We start from the raw sequence: 26053 nt of genomic DNA on the forward strand, positions 1-26053 counted from the left end.
GTTATTACTGCTCCATAAACGTTAAGAGGCAGTCGGAACTTTCAGGGCTTCGCCCTGATACGAGCAGTCTTGTTATAATTAAGGATTGATTTTTCATATAATTATTTTCTGCTTCACCGTTCCTGGTTCATTCAACTTTTTTCTTAAGTTAATTCAGGATTTGAATCTCATCCATTGTTTTTGAGTGCTTGATTTGCTTTAATTTTAACCAACTATAGTACATGAAAACGGTTCTCTTAGAATTGAAGAACAAATTCATTTTAACAGAATAGCTTATTTCTATGATTTTTCGTGTTTCGTTAATATTGATGGATCATCACAGCCAAAAATGGATTTCGTGTTACTGGGTGAGAGGAGCTTTATAAGGAATGTCCACCAAAATGTACGCTTTCGGCTGAGCAATTTATGGTATTATACCGATCAGCGCATGTTCTCGAAATGCAATTTCGATTTTGACTACACGATAGTATTCAATCACAATACCAAAGGACAAGACGGATTCTACAGAATGGACAAGATTGAGTATTTGATATTTGACGGAATGGCCAACAAAATTGTTTACCCAGTTATGATACAAACGGAAGAAGAAGTAAAACTGGAATTAGAAGAAGGCAGAAAGAAATTATTTTATTTTGGATCCAGTCAAATTTCTGATTCTCAACGAGTTTTTCCAGCAGATATATTTTTAAGGGTGATAACTTTTGAAACTTTCGTTCTTACTGGTCTACCCGACCGGGTTGATTATGGTGCGTTTGGAACAAATCAGCTTAAATTTAAACAGTTTTTGCATGAGTGTGAAAAAGACACTTCCACAAATTGTGGGCCATTTGAAGTGGATCAAAATGTCAATGAACAATGGAAAACGAGGCAATGCCATCAAATTCAAAATCAGAGACTCTGCGAGTTATGCTTTTTACAGTTTTATGGGTTGGACGCTAAATCGGGAGAAGCGACTGACCGTTGTAAAAACAAGCAATCTCTAAATGGGAAGCAGATTATGAAATGTACGAACAAATGTCCGCGAGTAAGGTTCATGTATAACGAAACAGAGTGGTCTCGTCAAAAGTACGAAGAAGTGTTTTCGGATTACAAACTATGCAACAGTGCGCGTAAAGTGACAGATTACTGCCACATCAACGGAACGATGAAGCATTTTGATGACAATCAGTCGTCTGGTTTGTTGACACCAGACACCTCAGGTACTCCTTAGTGGGTATTTACGCCATGAAAAAAAAATAAATTAAAAATTTTATTAAGCCACAAACTGATGGCCAAACATTATATAAAATTGTAGTTTTACAGTTTAATTTGACTTGGGAGAATACCAAAAAAGCATCAGCCTGTAGGGTGGCATCTCCATCTCCAGAGTTTGGCTAAAAAACATCCTGACTAAAACATCTAGTGCATTCAGCTTCTGTGAGCGATTACTCTGCTGCACTTTGTTTGATGAATCCCAAAAATCCTAAACATATCAGATAAATAACCAATGATTATTTAGCATTTAGGGGCGTATTTCGGGCGCTGAGTAGCATCTCCCCTCACGGATTCGACCCATTTCCAACTCAAGGTCCCCCTTTGGTATTAATTTAAGACATTTAAGACGGAACCTGAAGATTTCTAATGACGCCTTGGGCGCCAATACAAACGTATTTTGAGTAGGAAAGCGCGCCAAAATAACGCAATTTTTTGGCAATTTTTTGTCTTGCAAGAAATGCACAAAAACACCTTTTTCGGTTCGTTTATTTTCCAAAAACTTCACAAATGGTTCAGAAATGGTTTGTCATCCAATTTTAGAGATGAAGAGTTTCTTGACTGTATTAAACTCTGTTCTGGTTCAAAACCTATATCGTCCAAAACTTTATTTTGGGTATAAACTGATCAAACAATTTTGAGGATTTTTTGATAACTCCGGCCTTTAATAGGCTCAAAAGCATAAACATTTTCGTTAACCAGACGAGTTTAAATAGCACCGTTTTTCATAAGCGTGAGAGTGCGTTCACACTTTTGTCAAAACACGGTTTTGGAGGACGACAAAAGCTTGTCAATCAAGGTCGACCAAGGCCGTTTTATGAGCTAGCTTAGAAAGCTAACCAAACAGAAAGTTTTTTTTGGAGGGGGGTTCAAACCGGTCTACTGAGCGTAAATTTATGCTTCATCAAATTTGGATCACATTTGATTTTTTGAAAGGAAGTTACTTAAGGGGGGTTTCGAACATACGCCGAACCCGACGGAACGCACTGTGTACACGCTCGGCTGCTGTCCATGTAAATAGTTAGGCGTTAACAATTCTAACTCAGTTGAATCGGGACCAGCACGCGTTATTGGACGGGCATTTAATGATTGCTCTACAAAACGTGGTCGACAATACCTCATGTGTTAATTTGATTGCGTAGAAAACACGCTTGCAACTGCGCAATAATCTTTCCCAAGACACATCAAGATGCGGCGCGCCTCTTGCTCCCGTTATGCACAAACATTTCGTGAGTCTGTCTGTTCCAACTTTGTACGGAAAGTAGAAGTTATTTCTCAGCTCCAACGGAATCGGTACCGTTGTCTGACCACACAACACTTGGCGTACTACGTCGGACGAGAAATCTTGCAACCCCCGTGACGCAAGAGCCTGTAATCATAGACGGACCAGTTTCGATGTGTACGGAAGAGATAGTCATACAGGTGAACTGAAAAACAAATCTTTTCTCAATGCTGCGGCGAATACTCACGTACAATGGACCCAAACAATCGACACCACACTTACTGAATGGCAGATGGCGGTAACCAAGCCGTTTGACAGGGAGTAACGACATCATAAGTCATAGGATATAACGTGTTTGCATTGGGTTTTCTGCAAACAAAACTACATCTTTCAGTTGCACCGAGGGTTGCTCGCATTACCAACACCAGAGACCCCATATTTATTTTTGATCGCAAACAATTCAGTGTTATTGGTTGTTGGTAAAGTGCAAATGCAGATGCAGTTTCAAAACCTATGTTGGCTAAGCGTTGAAACCGTCCCATGGAACGAATGATGCCACTGCAGCCGATAAAAGGTGACTAACGTGCAATGCGACATAACCTTCTTAGGGTACGCCAGGTTGAATATGTTTGAACTCAACCTGGAATAATTGGGATTGAGTCAAAACTAACAATTAGCTTTCGAAATCGCTAATTCGGCCGGGTAATATTTGAGCGGTAGGCTCGCGGAAGTTCTTGCGTTTCGGCAATAATCTCAACATAATGCAAACGTAACAGTCCATTTTCATAAAACTGCTATAATTCTCCCAAACAAATACGGGCTCTGACTGCTTCGAAATTTTCGTGAGAGCGTGTGTTGGATTGTCCACAGATTTCTTTGAGAGGTTAGTTGTAACAACATCCAGATTCGGTTTGAAAGGCCTCTCTGACCCAACTGCTTTCTTTAGGGCATTGTGCCAATATTCTGTTTGTCCCAGTGTCCGCGATTATCTCTTTTGTTCACATTGAACCGTTAATCTACATTGGTGAGTTCTCCGATTTCACAAACTGGATTTGCGACAAAAGCCGGTAATTCGTCGACGGAATGAAGCCATTGTAATATCGTGGTGCTGTCGTCCCGCAAAAGGTGCGGATTACCTTGATAGAAATTGCCCATAGTTCATCTTCCTTCAACAGAGATGCCAGCAAGGCTGCCAGAAGTTCCTGCTTCGGAATTGACAAAACCTTCATTGGCGCTACCCTTGCTTCACCAAAAACGATCGCAAATTCAAGTTTTGGAGTCTCGATCATCCGCGCAAGAATTACTATTTCTCCTAAAACAAATACGCTTGAAAGCCACTCAATGAATTGCTTTCATAGCGCTTCTGTAAGCGATCTTCTCATTGTTGGCCAGGAAGCAGGCGCGCACTTCTCATGTGGTAGGAACCACCAAACCAATAGTGTCAAAGATCGATGAAACGAAACTGAGAACAGTTTGTTGCGTAACGGATGTTTGGAGCTGAAGCTTAACTCCCTTACGACGGTTAAAAACCAGAGAGTCACTTCCACTGTTCCACTTTAACCCTAACACACGAGAATTCAAGTAGTCACTACCACCCGCAATGTCCTTTACTTTTGCAATTTCATCAATTGAAGGCTTAGAATTTTCTTTAGTTGCAGAAAAAATATTAAGAAACTTAGTGAGACCGAACCTTATAATTAAAAGAGATGCACCAGATCCTTGCTTATTCTCATTGCATCATCGCTGTTTTCGAATGAAACCAAGTAATCATTCCCATAGAACCTAGTAATTACTGCTCTAGATACTTCATGATAATTTTGAACGTTATCCCTGGCTGTTTACTGAAGTCCAAAATTCGCATACGTCTGGGAGTTCCGAGCATCAAAATTATGCTGCGTATACAAAAGAAATTGCACATCTGATATGGCATCCTCGCGTCACAGTAAACGCACGGAAGGTTGATCACAAGAAAGTGCCCCAATCTGGAGGAACTTTTCAACGATGTCCGCGAAGACGGCAAACTATTGTTGGCGGAATCGCATTAACATTTGTAAAAAATTTTGCAGTAAATCATTCCTAACGAGCAACGAGTTATTTGAAAATTAGCAGTGAAATTTTGACGCGCCATTCGAAACCCGACAAACCCTATCTGGCTTGTTGGGGCTGAGGACAGGGTGGTGGTGTAAACATCACTCACGGGTGGAGCGGAGCTACGGATCTTGCGGTTTAACCGGAATGACTTTATTGAGGTCCTGTTTTTTGTCTCAGTGTAATTACTCTTTAAACCATTATTTTTTTCGATCCGTTTCCCAAACGTCTTGAACTGTGTCAGTGCTGATTAGTGATTGTTGAGTCAGAACTGCTATCATCGGCCCATAACATTCCTGCCCAGTGCCATTCACCATCATGGTATGTTGTTGATTCAAGAATGTTATGCGCTCGCTGATTGGCTGCAGAACGAGCACCATGTTGCTTGTTTGTACCATAGCCTTCTTACTCGTACCACTATTTAACTTTGCTAAAAAGTTGGATGTCTTCGACATTGCACCTGAAACATGTTGATAACAACCCAGGCGATGAGGGAGAGGGCCACCCAAAACCCATCCTACCGGCAGATGAACAGCCATTGGAATTCCAAGTATTTATATATTTTTTGAGGGGCCGGAACATCAACTGTTTGAGACCCAACTCATTTCACGAGCGGTTATATTAAAATCAAAATAATTTTTATTTGTAGAAGTTGAAATAATATCCGTTGAATTAAAACGGTCTAGGGTCAAATCCTAACAGTTTCAAACGGCGGGCCAAGCTTGCTGAAAGCCAGGAGTTACTGCTCGCGGAATCACAAAAAAAACAGGGGTATTATTGGTTTTGACATAGATGAAACACTTAGCTCGATAACCTGGAGAGCACCTTTAACGTCCTGCTCAAAAGCGGTACAAGACGACGCTGATTTATCCGTCGGAGATTTTCAGGTAGACGACTAGTTTTCTTCCTTTGGAGGAGGAAAAATTCGTTCTGCAGCATGCAAAAGGACATTTTGCGTTTTTTCACACTCAGTTTTAGTGCCATTACTAGTCTTCAATTACTGAACAACTTGTCTCCTACAACTTGTCTCCTGAACAATTTGGTCTTGTTGGGGACATCAGAAACATAATTTTTTCTCCACGGAAAAACTTCGCCCTTTGAGTAGGTTTCTTTTCTTTGAAGAACTTGAATCCCCATAACGGATGTTTACCAGCGCATTGCGGGAACGAAGGATATTTAAATTTGTTCGGCTTAGCTCTGGATGCAAAAACTCGGGTGCTAGTTTTGTCATGAATGGTTCCCCGGCATTTGTTTTACCAGGAAAAGTTTCATACGCTCATGCATTTCGGCCTTTTTTTCAACCACTCGTTGAAATCAAGGAGATTAGAGCTATACCAATTTTGCTTGAACGTTTAAGACAATCAAGACTCCTTCATGTGTACCGGCAATGTACCTGAAACTTCAAGATGACGGTTCCGTTCAGATCTTCCTCAATGACAACAATCGAAACGCACCAGAGAGACGTGAAATAACACAAGCAAAATTAATAATGCCTTCCGAGTTGTCCATTTTCACTGGTGGAATTCTTTTAAAATTTTTGGGCAGGGCGCTCACGACGGTTTGGGGTTGCCCAACCATTTTCGTTCAAGGACCCTTAGTGCATACTTGTACATTCGACTTGAATACGCGAAGTCCGCTTTCCCAGTTACCAATGTTTTCAGGTACGTCAGCTTAACGTCAACCAGAAGATTTGATTGTGAATCAACAGCGCTGCGAAACTGACCCACCCATTCATGCCATTCAATCGAGTTACCATCGAAGCTAGAAAGTTTCCATTCGGGTAAGGGAACCTTCATGTTCCGTGCCAAGACTTCGGCTAAACCTCTTATGGATATCGGGATATCGATTGCGGTGGCGGATTGACATAATTTGGGAGAAGTTGGTGTACCAGCAATGCGGTTGGATTTGAAAAAAAACGGCTATTGAACGGAAAATCTAGAGATATCATCAGACGCAATCGATGATTGCAAGGGTACTTCCTCGTGTGGCGGAGGGAAATAGTAAACTGCTATTTCATCACCATGCCTCCCCATACCTTCATCCCCATATATCATCTATGAAGACAAACAACATAATTGGGCGTTACACACAGAAACGACATCCATCGGGGCGTTATAATGAACCGTACTCAGTAGATAAGTTTATGCGGTCGGTTAGGTTACGGTCACTACTTGATTCAAATGCGGAACACTTTCCGCCCTAATTTCTGCGCTTTTATCTGCTGTTTCCATGTGGAACCTTACAGAGCTAGCAAACAAGTCATCGTAGTCGGAGTTTTCCTCCAATTCAGCTCAGTTATTTTGGCATCAACAAATTTTTCTCTATTATCCTCGCTGATTTGTACTACTTCCAACCTTGGATTTATTTCCAGTAAGCGCTCGATGGTTAGTTTCGTCTCTCAATACCTTCTGTTCTCAACTTAGCCAATAATAACTCTTTTTTTCCGTTGACTGGAAGTCATTGAGACTCTTTCGTTCTGACGTGAGATCCTAGACCACCATGAATTTTGAGGTTTTTCGGAAGCTTTCGAAGAAGCTCCTTTCCCGAAAACGGTGAAACGAACCTTGCTTGTTCTTCAGACTTTACATAGTTCTTAGCTTTTTGAAGTACATCATCAGGTCAAACCACTGTTACTATTCCTCGCACATCTTATCTCTATTAGCAGACTTTTCCATTATTTGACTTATCTCAACATTAAAAAAAAACCTTTTTCCAGGAAAACATTCGCAATTCTTAACTATTACTTTTCGTTTTTTGTTCTTGATGTCTTTTTTTTTATTTTTGAATATTGGGGAGCTCAATTTGCAAGTTATGCCGAGTCTCAAAAAGCTTTTATACTTTTCGGCCTAATTCCTGTTTTATTGAGAAACACTGTTTCAATATGCTATTCATTTATAAAGATAAATATTTCGATACAAAAAATTAACGAAAAAACCAACCCAATTGCAACAATCTATACGACCACTACCACACTAAGCCTATCAGCTAAAGACCTATATACCTCGCTAGGTGCTCTTGCAATCTGACAAAGATGAGAGACCGTTGCTTAAGGAGCGCGCATTGCTTCTTGTTCAACCTGTTTTTCCTCTTAGTCTTAGCAACAAGTGTTTTGAGATTTTTCCCGTATCTGCGAATGATCTGGAAAGTTTTGATCTCAAATTTATTGGGCATGAGTAATACCATGTACTGTTTGCGCAAACGCTCATACTTACGTTTATGTTTTGATGTCAAATGATCAATTATAATGATGGCTAGAAAACCAGAACTATTCAATTTATCAAGCATTTACTCACTTGCGGTGCGTTGACAAAACACGATGTCACTTATTTTCCTCGATAGCGTTTAAGGTCGTCTTCAAATTTAGAAAAGTTTTTAAATATTTGCTGCGATTCCTACTATCTGAGTTTTTTCTGACGTCGTACCAAATCACGATATTCCAGTGATGGTATGAAAACGACTCAAAGTAGTGTTGTACAATTTTACGGGGGTTAGCGGCGTTCGGGTTCAAACTTAAACCAGTTAGGGCTAAGGAAGTATCAACACCTTGATTGCTGAATGACGCTGATAGCTTTTCTAGAACGTGATGCAACGAGCTTTCACCGACAATAAAAGTCATCAATGGTTTTATACGAAAAACAAACGGACGCGGCGGATATATTCACTTCACCAAAACCTGCGGGTAGATTTAGGAGGCGTCGTATAAAATAATCAAAGTCCTCCTAACACCTCGGAGTAAACCTGAGGTCTGCGGACCTTAAACTGTTTCATACGAATAGGTTTTTTGATTTGATATAAATTAGACTGAAATTTTTAAGCGTTCCGGTCAAAGGTATAATGTTTTGCTGAAAGTCCATTTTTGACTCTTTTTTTTTTTTGGTTTTCGTAATTTGTTGGACTGCGGGACGTTAACCATGTTCGATTGAATTGGTTCCAAAATTTTGGCTCAAAGATTTGCAAAAACTATCAAACTCGTTTTTATAACTAAGATCCAAAACCTTGGTCTAAAAATTTCACAAAAGTTTCAGCCATTTGCTTTATTAGGTCAAAATTGTTTCCATAGTACAGTGTTTTTGCCATTGCTCATAAATGCACATTGGTAAAGGTGTATTCGATCAAATTTTAACCGATTGGCAGATGTTAAATGAGACAGTTCAAGGTTTTGCGACAGTTTGCTAAAAAATGTGCAGAGGGGTTGGATTGCTCTTACAAATTTTTTTCACTTTTGCATTCACCATTCTCTATTTGATAACCATCATAACACTGCGGCAGTCTCCACAAACCTCACAAAATATTGATCAGCCCGATACAGCTGTCACCAGCTTCATCCGTGTCCCAGAAACTACGCAAAATTGAAGATGAAGCTGCCGCTCCTATGTAGCCAAAATTTGATTCAAATCATGAACCGCAAACTTCGTTTGAACCTCCAAGCTATAGAAAAAAAATTTGGTTTACAAAGCCCGTAAGAAAGGCCTCCGTTTGCGGCGACACGTCTAAAGCCGTCCCAATTGACCTTCGTTTGCGCCGATAGTATCTCGGATTTCAACAAGAAAGGGGCCCTCTCTTTTTTTCTCTGGACGTGTTCGCTCTCTGTCCAACACTCTGCCGGGTCGCCTCAATACCGGGTCGCGGCACCAAAGTTGTCCGGGTCGCGGCGCCAAAGTTGTGCTGCTTTAAAACATATATAGTCCAAATTTTTTTTTCGGGTATAAATTGGCAAAACAATTTCGAGGATATTTCGATAACTCCGGCCTTTAATCGGCTCAAGACATAAACAATTTCGTTAACCAGACAATTTTATTTAGCACCGATATTCAGAAGCGTAAAAGTTTTTGCAGACAAAACTTGTCTATCGAGGTCGACCAAGTTTAAATACTAGTTTGAACTAGTATTTGAACTAGTTTAAATGGCTAACAAAATTGAAAAAGTTTTTTGGGGGTTCGAAACCGGTTACTGAGCGTAAATTTACGTTATATCAAGTTGGGCGCATGTTTGAGTCTTACAATGTAAACGATCTAAGCCGTAACACAAAGTTTGTACGCTTGTCTACTGTCCTTGTGTGCAATAATGTTCAAATTTTTTATACAACTTATTTTACTTTTGTTCAGCAACAAATTTTTTTATTTAATTTTGTTATTTTTGACGTTTGTCTTGTGTCTTGTTTCCCATAATAAAATTTCCAAATGACAGCAAAAAAACTACTAAAAACACAATATTTTTTCTTTAGAAACCTGAGAAATTGAAATTTAGGGTAGGGTATTTTGTTGTTTAAAAACAATTTTGATTGACAGAAATGGTTGCCACAAGGCTTGGGCTTTTAATTATGGTATTTCGGTAGAATACTTTTTGTTTGAAAACGAACTTTGATTTACATTAATTTCATGAAATTTTCCTATCTCAAAAATCATTTTTTTTTCAAAAAGCCCGATAATGCCCATAAAACATCAGAGTAGTACGTAAAGTGGACATAAAACTGGAAAGGGAGTATAAATTCAATGTCTGGGGTTTGGGTTGTGGTGCGGAGTGGGGGTGTATTTTTTGGGTTGTGGTGGAGGTTCTGATATTTTTTTTGCAGTGTATTTATTAGAGTTATTTTCTAATGCCCTCCACACCATATTTAGGTAAAGAACCAGGAAAAGACAGCAGCGGAGCACAAAATCCGGTGGAGATCAAATCGTTTGATTATGGGAACGAATTAAAGCAGATGCAAGCGCCGAACCTTCAATTCCAGAAAGGCAAGAATAGTGGCGGGACTTGGAACCAATTTGTTATTAAATTTGAAATGGGATTGGTTGCATTTAGTATTGCGACTGAAATTATGCGGCCAGAATGAACTGAGATCACTGAATGGGTTGGTTTCAATCAAGAGAAGCCAGATGATATAATATGGGCTTCATTTATGACAGATTGTGGAGCTTCGCAACTCAATCAAAAGTTCTCTTAATTCATTACTAGCTATATATTAATTACATCATCAGATTTGACAGATAAAAGGGTATATGGATGAAATTGTAACGTTGGATAAATTACTTTTTTTCAATTCAAAGTAAGTAATGAAATCGGACACACACCTCAACTCCACTTATTGCTTCTAACTCACGTAATAAATCGTAATAAATCACCACGGAGCACTTCAGCATACCCGTACGGAACAAATTCTTTTTTATTTTTGGCCAGAAAAACTTAGCTTCTTTTCTAAAAATCTGACTAGCATTTTTTTGATTTGTTTAAAAAAGCAGGGAATGTCATGAAATCTTTTTTTTAAATCTTACATCTGATCGAAAATTACCTTAATCTAGGCTAATTCAACCTAGAAACAAATCTCCTTTTAATTAGTGTAATTTGCATTGTATTGCTACGACTATTGTGAATACTCAACACTAGTAGAATCAACGTTTAACTCGTTGCGGTTGAGTAGTGAACTGACTGGTTTTAAGTTATCTATCATCATCATCATCATCATCATTGCTGGATTATACACCCTTTTTGGTACTCAAAGGTGTTTGTTTTGTCTGTCTCCTTAGTACGTGGCCTATGTGTAATAATGAGATCTGAATAAATGTGTCTTCAGTGATTTTGTGAATAACTGAAAGTCCGTTTCTTCTCGCATTTTCTGGGGCAGTGAATTCCAAAGTTTTGCTCCACAATAGCTGAAAGATCTTCTACCTAAACTTGAATTAACTCTGGGTACTACCAATTTTGGACCATCACGCAAGCTATAGCAATTTTGTTTTAATTTGAGTATGTCTCTTAAAAATGCTGGACATAAATAGTTTCGGTTTAGTACTTTGAAAACAATGCACAGTAATTTGAACTCAATTCGCTTCGAGACTGGTAACCAATGTAGATCATGTAGATAAGGGCTGGTTGGTGTTCCTTTCTTGAGTTGGAATACAAATCGTCCAGCTGAATTTTGTATTTTCTGCAGTTTCATCAAAAGGTAATTGGGTAAACCAAAATATAGGCTATTGCAATAGTCAAGGCGGCTAAGTATAAGGGATTGACAGAGTAAATGTCGGGTCTCAAAAGAAAGGAAAGCTTTTATGCTAAAAAGTTTCCGCAGAATGTAATAGGCCGAGCTACAAACAGAATTGATTTGTCGTTGTAAGTTAAATTTGGAATCAAAAATAAAACCAAGCACTGTAAGTGTGTCTTCTGATTTGACAGTTTCATTATTAACACGTATGTTTATTTCTCTTGCAACCTTCCTGTCAACAAACAGAACTTCTGTTTTATCAGAATTTATTTTCAAATTATTCATTTCAAACCATTTGGTAATTTTGACTAGACTTGCATTCAGATGATCAACTGAACTATTTAAATCTGCGGCTGATAAGTAAATTAAACCATCATCCGCATAAATTTGATAATTCAAATCAAGAGATAAAAAGAGAGACCGTAGAGGTAAAAGGTAAATGCTAAAAAATAGAGGACCTAATATGGATCCTTGGGGAACTCCATTTTTCACAGATTCAGTCGAAGATAACCAGCTACTAATTTTAACTGCCTGGTAGCGACCACATAAATAAGACTTACAAAGTTCAAGAGCTGCTCCTTCAAGTCCAGTGTAATTTTCCAGACGGCGTAATAAAATATCATGAGAGACCGTGTCAAAGGCAGCACTTAAGTCAAGAGCCACTAAGATTACGGGGCATTTGCTTGAAAGCTTGTTAAGAATGTCATTACTGGTGTTCAAAAGTGCTAATTCAGTGCTATATCCTTTACGATACGCTGATTGATAAGGATCGAGAATATCAAGCTTGTTTAAAAGATGCAGCAATTGAATCGAGATTACTCTCTCAAAAATTTTGGATGAAAAAGATAATTGGGTAACAGGTCTATAAGAAGACAACAGATTTCTATCAAGTGTTGCTTTCTTCAGAAAAGGACTTATAATGCCTAACTTGAAAACATTTGGGAAATGTCCTTTCTGTAAACAATTGTTCAGTATGCCAGTAAAAGTTGGCACCCAGCTTTTTTGAATTTTCTTCATAATCTCAGTTGGCATAGAATCGCAGGGGCTGGTAGCATTGGACATGGATGCAATTGCTTTATAAATATCATCACAAGTAACTTTATTGAACGAACTAAATTTCACTTTGTCTCTGGCTAATGTTTCATTTGAGTCACGGTAATAAAAGTTATGAGGTTTCAATGAAGCAATGACGCTCTCAATTTTCTCAATAAAGAAAGTATTAAATTTATCTGCCAGATCTGATAAAGAACAATTATTGGGTAGCACTGATCTCGTATCAATTCCTAAAACTTCATTGAAAGAACTGTATGAGCTCTTTGGTTGTGATTTGATACGATTTACTTCCCTATTGTAGTAATCAAACTGTTTCTCTTTAAATAACTTGCGACAATCCAGATTGGCATTCTTCAGAGTCAATCTATTTTCCAGTGAAGGAACTTTATTGAAGATTCGTTCAAACTTACGGCGCTTTTGCTTCATCGTTTGCAAGTCATGGTCAAAAAATTTGCAGTTACGTTTTCTAAAAAGCCGAAATTTAGTTGGGTTAATATCAATTGTAACTTCAGCTACTATGTCAGAGAAATCCTTCATGGCTGTGTTGTTTTCTTCGAAACTGATTTGATTGATCAGTAAGTTACTTTCTATTTCTCCAGCTAATTCTATAAGATCAATATTGTCCCATTTTCTGTAAGGTTTTAAAATTCGTTCTGCCATTGAAACACTTATTGGTAGTAGAAAAGATATAACATGATGGTCAGAAACTTCGAAAGGGATCACGTTTAATTGCGATATTTTTATTTCATCTGTAATAGCTACTAAGTCTAAAATATTTCCAGAGCAATGTGTTGGTTCGTTTATAATTTGTTTCAGACCAAACTCTTGAAAGACATCTTGGAGGAGTAAATAACGATTGTCTTTATTATTAAAGAAGTGTACGTTGAAATCACCCAATATCACACATAAATCATAATCAGTGAAAAATTCGTAAATCATGTTGTATAATTGTTCTTTAAAAATCAAAAAATCTCCACATGGAGGCCTATAGCAGATGATGAATAATATACGACAGGTCGGAAAGGATATTTCGAGAACTTTTAGCTCTATCTCTGCTTGATTCAGCGATGACAACTGGTTGACTTTGAAGTCGCATCTACAAATCAATGCTATTCCACCTCCATTAGAGTAATTTCTTGGCTGGCTAAAAGTGTCATAAATTTCCAAATTAGAACAACACTGACGTAGTAAATAATTTTCATTGCTATCATGTTTCAGCCACGTTTCCGTAAGAAAAAATAAATCAAAATCATTTGATAGAAGTATTGAAGCAATATCTGATGTTTTATTTCTGACCGAGCGCGCATTCAATAAGCTAATGGAAATTGAAGTCTTCAAAGCTTTTGATAGTCAAGGCTTGTTTGATAGAGACTTCAACCATGTCTTAGCATTATCGTTTAAGAAAAATCTTTTGACCACAACATTTTTCGGCCAGAAAGCAGAATTTTCGATTTTTTCACAACAATCTCCGGAGAAAACGCAGTGAAAACTTCTGAAAGACCCGTTTTCTATTGAAACTTCCCTGATATGTTGCAGTGGCGCATCTTTTTCATTACACCATTTAATAACATCATCTGCGGTATAATCTTTGCTAATACGACCAACATAAATGTGTCTTCTAGGTGGTGGTTTTGATACCCCTAAAAATGTTTGTGAGTCAGACGTTCCAATAATTGCCGCTGGCTTTTTTTCGGGCGTTTCCACTCGGGTTCGCTTTTTTCGACTAGAACTGTTCGACGATACACTGTCATTTCTGAGATGCATGCCTTTGATAAACGAAAAATCAGGCTTCTGAATTGTGATCTGGTCATCATAATTTACATGGGTTTGTGCATTACCAGCAGCAACTTGGCTGTAATTACGGGATTCTCTTCCCGCGTTAGTTTTCATATAATGGATTTCTTTATCCATCCTATTAACTTTGTCGCTGAGTTTCATCACATTAGCTAGTTTCTTTTCCATTTCATTAAAGCAAGATAAAAGGGTACTTAGCTTCGTGAGAGGCCCACAACTTGTACAAGACCATGCTATGTTCCCTGTGATTATTCCACTGCCGGGTCCAAGACCAAGACATTCCATATGTGCCCGTCTATTGCAAAGAACACAAGATAACCACGGTGATGCGTCGCCTGAGTCATCACACACGCTGCACTGACCATTACTGGGGATTGGGTTTTGGCAGTTTCTCCAATCTTCCATCATTTGAATTTTTGAATTTCACGAGATTTCTGATGTAAATATTGCTTACAACACCATGCCTCGCTGGCTCATCCCTGAAACTATTTAATAAGTTTATTACAACAATTAGGCTAATCTAGCTAAAATTTGTTGAAAAATCCAATGTAAGACGAGAGTTGAATAGTTACTATACAGAAAACCCAGAAATTTGGATTATAATATCAATCCAGATAAGAAGTTTTAGTTGGGTACGGGTAACAAATAGAAAACTAAGTCGAAACAAGACTGCTCGTAACAGGCCGAAGACCGGAACATTCCGACTACCTTTTGAGGTCTTGTGCTTTTCGTTTTTTCTAAAAAAAAAAGTATACGAAAACTGTAGAAAAAACTTAAAGCATTGAGATCTCAAAAAGTATTCTCCACACGCTATTTAAAGTACAAAGTTATAAATTTTGCCTATTGCATACTAAAAAAAATCAAAAAAAATTCCCTAATTAAACTTGAAAAGATTTCGAAGTCGGATTAAGCCCTCGCTAACGCATTAATATATCGCGCATTATTTATTTTTGAAAGTTGGCAAAAAAGGTAACATTTAAAGCTCTATAAGTTATCAAAAAACGATAAAAAGTAAAGTATCTTGAATAAAAATGAGATCAGGACAAAAACAATTTTAGATGATGTTTAAAAATCACGTGATAAATGGCCAGTTAAATAGTCAAAATTTGTCTGGAGAAGGAAACACCTCCAGCACAATTATTCAGTCATTTTCTTCCAACGTCGGATGCAACAAGACTGCCTGCATCAACCCAAAGCCCCGAGCAATCCGAATGACGTTTAAAGTCAACGAAAACCCTTTTTTTCTGCAAAAAAAAAATTGGAAAAAAAAACACCAATAATTTTGATTTTTTTCTTACTTTATCCTCTCACCCTTCACGAGTAAGCAGTAAGTGATTTTTTTCGTCTTATAAAGAATTAATAGAAGCCAATCGCTTGCGTTAATTAAATTTAAAACAAATTTTCCTGCAGTTTACACGAATTATCACATATTGGCCAAACTTTCAAGTTTCAAATCTCTATTAGCTTACGCAAATTAGTCACAGGTGAAACATCTTTTCATGTCGAGCTCGGGAGAGCAACACTAGTTCAACTTTCTACGCAATGATGATGTTGAGAAGATACTTTCGAAGATAGCTGAACAAAAGTCAATATTTGACTCAAGAAAAACACAAAGAGCCCAAATAATCCGTAACTTTCTTCAAAGTGCTAGAGAAAGCGGCTGACTACTCACGCAACGACGCTATCTTGTATTTTGTAGAGTAAAAATTAGTCCATATCATGTGATGTGACTAATAACCGTTTCTTTTGGTAAGCTGCGATACACACGATTGAGTTATGACCCTCGGCCTGTACTCATAGAGTAATTTCAGATAAGGTACACCGTCTGTTCTTCACGCTATCTTATTTTCTGCAGGATAGATTCGTGCAACTTCTTAGTCTAATGCCAATCCTAATCTTACTCTTATATCTCCTCGTCTCAATAGATCTAGTGTGTACTTGTTTTAGCGAGTTAGTTCTTGGAGTTTATCCAGAAGGAGAACAACTGTATTTTAAGATTCATTCAAATTGTTCTGGTGCTGAAACCACAAATAGTTTCAGCACTTACAAATAAGTGTCAATGTTAGAGATGTAATATGATTGGTTAGTTAGAAATATTCTATAGATATAGTTTAATCAAAAATATAATTGTTTTAGAAAAACCAGTTTAGAACTGGTTCCACCCATCCGGAGTTTAGAGAGATGTAGTTGTTTGTGTAGATGGCAGAAGATTGTTTTGTTCGTGTTTCAAGATGGGTCTCGGAGATGGGTATCCTTGGGTAGCCTTCAAGATGGGTCTCGTTGGTGGGTAGCCTGGGCTGATTGTGTCAAGACTTTTGATCGATGCAATGATGTATCGATTTCATTAAGTTTAGAGCGAGAAGCAGGGTGAATTTTGACTTTTCCGCGTGAAGTACCGAGTGACTTGGATCGGTATGCGAGATCAGCATCGAGATGGCCATTAGTCTGATTCAATAGGTTTTAATTTGCTGTGATGTTGAGTCCTTACTTAAAATCCGTTGAGGGTAGTGACTTTGGCAGCACACCAAATAGATTCGCCATTCCAGAGTTGGAATGTAGTCGGGTTGTCATCTCCTTTGCTGCTCGTTCCTTGGGCTCTACGAAATCATTACATACTGCAATTATATACTTAAATTTTGTTAGCTAAGTTTTACTTTTAGTTTTTATTCGTTATTAGTTATTATCGCAAAAGCGTTTTTATTTTAATTTGGTTTTTTTAAAGAAATGCTCACCCTAGAGCTTTTGTTGTCAAAAAAAGAGTGTGGATCACAAAGCGAAGTTGAAGCGCAGTTGGTTAGGCCGGCTATAGAGCATGCTCAGGACGTCCGTCTGGTTGGTGAGGCCAGGAGTGGGCTATATTTTTTGGTCTCTCTGTGCAGAGTCTCTTTATATGTTCAACCTTTTGTTACATTTTCATTACGTGTTTTTCTCTTTTTTCTTTTAGTTGTGGCCTTTTTTCAAAAGTATAATCAGATGTTTTGTGCTTTGTTTGGTCTTTAATAAGACTTGAAAGTGGCTTTCAAAAGAATAATTTATCCAGTTTTAATCCGGTTTGGGTACCGTGGGATTTTCTTTCTTGTTCATGCTATTAGTTTGTGGTTTTGTGGCGTTAGTAAGCTGCGTTGGTTAGTTTAGCTTACTTTTATAATTCCTTCCAATCGGGTTAAGAGAAAAATCGAAACGTGTGAAAAAAATTAGAGTTGTTGTCATTGAAAGTAAAAACTTGAAATTCATTATTTAAACAGCTCTTCGTGGGCAAGCTGTGCAATTGTGGAGAGAGTGTGTGATTTATGGGCGAGAGGAGATTTTCTTCAATTTTTTTGCAATTTTAGCTAAATCTTGTTTGCTAAGTTTTATTTTTAGTTATCATTTATAATTAGTTATTATCGCAAAAGCGTTTTTGTTTTAATTTGATTTTTTTAAAGAGTCGCTCCCCTAGAGCAACTCTTGTCGAAAGTAGAGTGTGGGTCACAAAGCGTGGTTGAAGTGCAGTGGGTTACGCCGGTTATAGAGCATGCTCAGGACGTCCGTCTGGTTGGTGAGGCCAGGAGTGGGCTATGTTTTATGGTCTCTTTGTGCAGAGTCTCTTTATATGTTCAACCTTTTGTTACATTTTCATTACGTGTTTTTCTCTTTTTTCTTTTAGTTGTGGCCTTTTCTCAAAAGTATAATCAGATGTTTTGTGCTTTATTTGGTCTTTAATAAGACTTGAAAATGGCTTTCAAAAGAAGATTATATCCAGTTTTAATCAGGATTGGGTACCGTGGGACTTTCTTTCTTGGTCATGCTTTTAGTTTGTGGTTTTGTGGCGTTAGTAAGCTGCGTTGGTTAGTTTAGCTTACTTTCATAATTCCTTCCAACCGGGTTAAAGGAAAGTTCGAAACGTGTGAAAACAAGTTAGAGTTGTACACATTGAAAGTAAAAACTTGAAATTCAATATTTAAACAGCTCTTCGTGGGCAAGCTGTGCAATTGTGGAAAGAGTGTGTGATTTATTGGCGAGAGGAGAACTCAAAAGAAATGTCTTGTAAAAAGATAAGTTTTTTTCGATTTTTTTTTGCAATTTTTATGAAATTACTACATAGAATTATTAATTTACTGCTTTGGGATTTTAAATTTATGAATATACTGCTTTCGAGAGAAAAAAATTTTACTTCAATTACACACTGGGATTGTTAAATTGAATTTGAAAAGTTTATAGAAAAGAGTTTACAATTTCTTATTTGTTTTTTTTTGTTTTAGATGATTGAATGGTGAAATTTAAAAAAGAAAAGTGAGTCATATATGTCGCACCAGATGAGTTATGACCTTTCGCCTGTACTCATAGAGTAAATTTAGATAATGTACACCGTCTGTTCGTCACGTTATCTTGTTTTCGGCAGGATAGATTCGTGCAACTTCTTAGTCAATTCCAATCCTAATCTTACTCTTATATCTCCTAGTCTCAATAGATCTAGTGTGTACTTGTTTTAGCGAGTTAGTTCTTTGAGTTTATCCAGAAGGAGAACAACTGTATTCTAAGATTCATTCAAATTGTTCTGGTGCTAAAACTACAAGTAATTTCAGCGCATACAAATAGGTGTCAATGTTAGAGATAGAATATGATTGGTTAGTTAGTAAAAAAATTTTATAGCGATAGTTTTATCAATAATTGGTTTTTAAATACTAGTTTAGAACTGATTCAACTATGCTGATCATGTACAAAATGGGTTTTCGTACGAAACGAACTCGTCTGTAAAGTGAATAAAGTAATTGATTGCCTGTCTTGTGCTTCAATTAAATTAAAAACCAACAAAGGCTGATTTTTCTACGCAATTTTGGGTGAATTCAGCGAGTGTCATCTTTCTTCTTGTTTTGTTACGTATTTGTCCGTGTTCCTGTCTGTAGTGCGAAATTTTTTGAAGTGCGCAGATGCGCAAAAAAAGCAATTCTTCTCTCTGGCGAGAAAACAAGAATCAAGTTTTGCTGCCGTAGAATATAGTATACTAAGATCATAGATGTGTAATCTTTATTGTTGAGATGTTGCTGTCGCAAATCTTTATGTAATTCGAGCAGTCACTGATGATGCCTTACAATTTCACTTGATTAGTTGGATAATGCGATGTTCACTTGCCATAATTTAACAGAAACGTAAGCAACTGGCTAAAAATCTGAAACTTCGCTTTTCAGGTTGTGATAAAAAAATGTTCCGTCTTTTTCAGAAATCGGTTGCTTCTCATTAATTTTTGTTCCTACTTAAATCAATTAAAAAAAACGTGTAAAATTTCATCTTTGTTTATATGTTCCGGATTATTTTTTAACTCGGCTTAGCAGTTCTTTTTAGCAGGGCAACAATTTGTCGCAAGCGCTAACTCATAGCCAGTAACGCTTCTTTCAGCAATGCAAGGCAACCGAGCGGCGCTGCTGTTCTTGTTCTATTTTTTCTTCTATAGTGGGAGCCAAGGAGGTCTTAAGAAGTCCTTCCTGCCAGTTCTACGGCACCCTTTGGGTCAGAAGTGAGGATGTCGTGCTGCTAAGGTTCCTGGACATTCAAGTATCCAGTAATCTACTGTTTAAGATTTTCCCGGCATAGCGGGCAGGTTGGGTACGTCGTAGGATCCTTGAAGTTTTTGTATGTGGCTAGTTTCATACAGTGTCCTGCTCGAAGTCTTGCCAGTAGAACCGTGTCTTTCCGGTTCTTGATGTTGTCCCTGTTTCTTTTATCGGAGAGGTGCTCGTACGTCAGTCTTGTGCAATGGTGTGTTGGCGACGCATCTCTGGTGTTGCGTTTGATCCAGGCCTTTGCGCATTTCATGGAGTTTGGTTTCGGAGGCTCCTTGGTCATGACAGTGGCTTCTTTGGCTACTTGGTATGTCCATTCGTTCCCAGGTATTCCGACATGGGCTGGTATCCATTGAATCGCAACTTCGCTCGTTGGAAGGTCTAATCTCCCTCTTAATTGCTCCGTGTCTGTACTGTTGTTTGCAAGGGGTGATGTTAGCGATTGGCTATCTCTGCTAATTAGCACAAAAGTCGCAGGGTTTTTGGCGAACCAATCTTTTGCAAGGCGCATAGCGTCTTTTTCTTCATCAATTGACGAGGTTACTTTCCTTTCTCTGACTTTGACTATGGTGGCAATAGTAGGATTCCCTGGGTCACCTGTGGTAAGTACCATCCCGGCTCCCCCCTTCTAGTCCCTTCTGAAGCAGAACCGTCTGTATATATTAAGTATTCAGTTTTTGCATCTTCGATCAGCTTAGTTGCATCTTCTGTGGTGTTGTTTGCCCCTTTTGCCCTCGAACAGTAGTGCTATATTCCAGGTGTTGGATTTCAGACTCTGGTATGTGAGTTTGTCGGTGAAGGTTTCTGTTGACATCATTTGTTCTTGAAATGAATCTTCGATCCTTTTGCTCTTTTCTCTCCAGCTTTCCCTTTGTAGTTGCGGCACTGGGTATACTAGGGCCAGATTGAGAGGCAATTTGCTGCGTTATCTCTGGCAATGATTTTAGTGTCTTTGACACTGTTCTGTAGCTTGGAATACCCGCCTCTAGACGAAGGGCCTCAGGAGGCGTTGACGACGTTTGTCCTGTTACTTCTTTCAACGCTGGGTTCTGTGTTCTCTCAAAATGATCCATTTGCGTTTTGGATTATCATGGTTACCATGCTCGGGCAACTAAATCTCTAATACTCCTTTGCGTTGCTAACTAGACGTTCTTTAGTGGTTTCTTCCGCCAACCCCGTTCCGAGTTACCAAGGAAAGTTAAAGCTGAGCCGCGTTTGTTAACTTAGCTTACGACGTATTCCTTATTTTGCTGGCATGACAGGTTTATATTTACGTGTAGACCTAGAAGTTTGGGCGCTGGGTTGAACTTCATTCTTTCATTCATGAGATTCACGTTTGTTGACCATTTGCTGCCAGTTGATGCTGAAGAGAAGAATGTAACTACGCTCTTTTTGCTTGTGATCATTTTCTTTCTCCTGCACCAGTCGGTTATTCTGTCGATGCTGGGTTGATGTTGGTTACATGCTTCTTCTTTGCTGTCGCTCGACATTGCCACTGTTAGGCCGTCGGCGAATAAGGTGCAAAATTCTCGTTCTCAAATCTCTTTTGCTACTGAGTCGATGTAGAAGAGGAAGAGAAGGGGTGATGTTACAGCTCGCTGAGTCACGCCATGGATGAATCAGTTTTGCTCAGGTTTCCGTTCAGGAGGGCTTTAAACTGCTTGTTTCCAGGAACATTGCAACCCATCTGACCAGTCTCATCGGTATGCCCTTCTCGATCATTGTGGTGATCAGGTCCTCCTTCCATTAGCGGTCGTACGCTCTTGAGATGTCAAGGAGGGCCATGACTGTTCTCTGCGGCTTCATCTCTGGAGTCCGTCCCTTCTTTTTTGAACGAGTCTTAGGAGTTGGACTTCACAGCTTCGTTTTTTCCTAAAGCCTGCCTGTGTCATGGATGAATCTTCCTGTGTCATTTTCCTAAAGCCTGCCTGTGTGTGGCTGAAAAACCCTCGGCTCTCCCTGCGCCCTCCAGGAACTAAGGCACACTGCGTCCTTTAGGACCTAATGCGTTGAGAAGGGGAGGAAGAATGTCGTCTGGGCCCCCTGCCCCAATCTTTTTCGTTTTCATGATGGCCTTGTCTAATTCATGTAGGCTAAACTCTGCGGTGTGTTGCCCATCTACGCTCAGAGCCTGTAATAAACGTTTAACGAGTCTATTTCTTGATTTTCCCTCACTGCTGAATGTCAATTTGCTCACTGACGCATATTGAGCGCAGAGGCATTTGCTTTGTCCACGTTCGAGATGATGTCTTTACATCTGTAGTGTAGGGCTTTATTTGGAGCTGCAAACTCAGGGCTCCCGTTGAGGGAGTTGATCGCCCTTTAGGTTCTTTTGAAGTCTTTAGATGACTCCAGGGTTTCAAAAAAATCAGCCCAGTTTTTCTCTTTCATCGTTGGCCGCCTTTATTGTCTCCCTGCAGGCTTCAATCCACTCCGGCGACTGGTGTGAACTTGCTTTCGGAGCCGGTTCTTTTTCTTCACTAGGGCCTTCATTTTGGGGTGAGTCCACTTTTCTTGTGTTTTTCTGGCTTGGTCTGCAAATGTGGGCCCTTGCGGCTTCCTGTAGTGTTTCCGTTGAAATTTTGGGAATGTGCTGATATCTCTTCTGTGGATGAGGCCTCTTCAATGATTTTTGTGAAGTTTGGCCAGTCTGCCTTTTTAGATTCTTCCACCTTGAGCGGTTGGGCATTTGTGGGGCGTGTTCAATTGAGCATCATATCTTTACTATGATTGGGAAATGGTCTGATCCCATGCATTCGTCTACGCTCCATTCGGTTTTGCTCCTCCAATTAACAGGCACAAAGAATAGATCGGTTGAGCTTAGTCACGCTGTGTCTCTGTTTACACTTGTTGTTGATCCATCGTTGGCACATAGGAGGTCGTTGTCTGCTAACCACTCTTCGACTGCTGTGTTGGGATTGGGTTTTGTCCCAGAGTTTTGAGCGAGCGTTGAAGCCACTTCCACTTATTCAGTCTTTGCCTGCTGGAAAATTATCTAGGACCAATATCTCCTCACCGGAATTACTGTTAGGAGGGAGGTAACCATTTTTGATGTTTAATCATTGGTTCTTCGATAGCCGTAGCTTGATCTGGCTCGACTGGACGTCTCCTGTTTTCCTCTTCCAGCAGGGCTGATTGATGAAAAGGATGTCTTTTTTCACATAGGTAAACAGCCGACCTGATAGGTGGTCGCCTCTTCTATCGAGGTGGTCGCCTCCTCTATCGGCTCTTATAGATCCATTTTTCTCTTTCTTTGGAGTTTTGTCCGTTTTCTTGCCCTCGCTCTTTAGTTTTGTTTCTTGCATAAGTGCCACATCCACCTCCAGTTCCTTCATACGTTCGCGGAGCTCATCGATTTTAAGTCTGATTGTCACTGGAGAATGGTTATAGAGCCTCTGCCCATTGTTCTCATCCGGCTTGATTTCTCATCCACTTCTTTGTTGGCGTTGGTGGCTTCTGGCTCCTTGGCGCAGCAGCTCCATATAGTGCCAACGGCGAACATCTCTACTTCGTCTCGGGCGTGGCCTTGCCTACCTACATAGCATTTGCGGAATAGTCCTTTGCAGTCGGAACGGGCTAATGTTGGCGCTGCTGTAGCGGGCGTGGGACTTGATAAGGAGTGCTTCGCATAAATATTCTAGGATGCAATCCGATTAAGTTGGTTTGCGACGAAATGTCACTTTTTATATTTGCCACGAAGTGTCGCTTGCTACTAGGTGACAATTTCATCGAATTGTCACCTTGCTGAAAATCACTGCTAAGCACTGATTTTTTTTGAAAATCTGGACAAAATCAACAAACAATTTTACAAGCTTTTTGGTTGATTTAACTTAGAATATAAGTTCTTGGGAAGAAACCATTTCCTGAAAAAATATTATAATCTGAAAAGCAAGGATTTGAATTTTGGAGAACTGCAAAATTTCCATCCAAAAAGCCAAAGAATTTCAGCAATTTTAGAGAAGTTGTATTTAAATTATGTCAGAACGATGTGTAGCAGCAATTTCGAAGACGTTACATTTAACTTATGTCAGAACGATGTGTAGCAGCAGTTTTGAAGACGTTACATATAAATTATGTCAGAACATATGTTGCACTTAGCCATGAGAATCATAACTTTAAAAAAAACAAGAATGGAAAGTCTGAATCTTTGGTAAAACTGAGCTGAATTTTGTCGTTTTTAGAAATTAGGTAACAAAACGATTTAATTTCTCCAATTGAAAATTCAGATTTTTGACCTTCAGTGACGCGAAGACAATTCTAAAGTTTGAGTTTTAAATAGATTTTTGGTTATCAACCGCCTGGACTTATCTATTGCGTTTTTGAGCTTTGTTTGTATTCAGTTTTAAATTGCACGAGCTCTATTACTTGGACTGTCATCAAAGCTCGCTTTGTGCGCGCCATTTTGCGAAACATGTCTTCGAACATCTAACCAATCAAGCCAAATTGCACGGCATCATTATTCATGGCTCGGATGACAAAACTATTTGCGACCAAACATTACGAGGCCAAACTTTGTACTGGATAGACACAGAATTTTATGTCTGTATGTTCCTGGATTCCTGAGACAAGTCTTTAAATGTGTTAAATTTTTGTCGGAACGATCAAAGGAAAGTAAACAACAAAAAAAACAAAGGGAGCGTCCTTGTTGCGGAATCCGCTTACAATGCACAAATTGCACAGTTTGGCCTCGTAATGAAATCAAAAACTCACGCACAGGTGGAATTGGAACGCGCATATTTATTTTCTTAGCACTCAGCCCTACGGCAACCAGCGAAACTTGAAGTGTACCCCTCCCCCAGGACCGCAGAATCGGCTTTTCGTGCTTGCGCATTTTCAAAAGATCTCGGAATCTAGGCAGAAATACCCCCTTTTACAGTTGCAACTCAACAGCTATACATTAAATGCCATACAACAAACTACGTCGGTCTTTTTACGAGTGGATTTCATTGCGCCTAAATGTTTTTCGAATCAGCAAACCATTTTTCCAATGAATTGTGGGGACTCTTAACGGCTTCAGGTTTAATTTCTACTACTGTACTCAAAATCCGTAAAACAACTAGAAAAATTTGCTGATGTCAATCACTGATTCAACCCGAAATTGCATTGAAAACTCTGCCCTTGTTGAACCAACTCAATTGGGGCTACCTCACATGCTATGAATTACTCTATTGGAACCGTTTGGAAACTAGTTATTTTACTTATATTTTACTTCCCTGGTGAAAAATTAATTACTAATCAAACATAATCCATTATTAAATCTCAGTCTAATTTTGTAAACATTAGGCCCTAGTGGCTCAGAGAGTTTTAGAAAAGACGGAAATCAGTTACTTCTTCTCTCCTCTAACTTCGCAATAAAACCAGCATATCACTAGATCTTTTGAGACTAGTAAATATAAGATATGAAAGTAAGAATAGGATTGCTGTTACAAGGAGTTGAACGAACCTATCCGGCCAAAATTAGAAACGTGACAAACAGACGGTGTACTCTGTCTAGAAATACTTTTTGAGGAAGTAAATCCATCCAGATCTAAGCTCATCGGGTGCGACCAACGAGTCTCAAGCATACCTACAACTAACTTAGCTTAGGCAATCATTAAACAAACCGAAAGAAAAAGATAAAATTCAGCTTACTTCCTCGTCTCAAAAAATCTAAGCATGCCAAGCCATTATTCAAAGGCAAACTTCATCACAAAGTGTCGAAAACCAAGTCTGCATTGCACAGCAAAAAAAAATAGAAACGACGAGAATCGCCAATAAACTTTTTGTGCAGTAAAAACCAATAAAACTATATTAAGTTGCTTCGAATTGAGCCGTAAATTTAAAAAACATTATTGTCTAACACAATTGAGTAGTATTTTAAAATAATATTAACCTAACCGTAATATAACCATCAATACGCAATGGACGTCAATTAAAGCTCATCTAAGTCTAAACATAAAATCTGCACTAAATTTTGTAAGAAAAAATTCATTTCAATTTATAAATTAAGTTTGAATGAAATCTCAATTTAACTTTTGGTTACATAAGGCTTTCAAATCGAAAAGAAACAATTTTAATTTACAAAATCATGAAGGCTTCTCTTTGGATCTTTAACCTTAAAAAATTTTGAAATTGATTAACTTACAAGATAAT

Source organism: Symsagittifera roscoffensis, chromosome 1 (assembly GCF_963678635.1).
Source record: "Symsagittifera roscoffensis chromosome 1, txSymRosc1.1, whole genome shotgun sequence".
NCBI classification, from domain to species: domain Eukaryota; kingdom Metazoa; phylum Xenacoelomorpha; order Acoela; family Convolutidae; genus Symsagittifera; species Symsagittifera roscoffensis.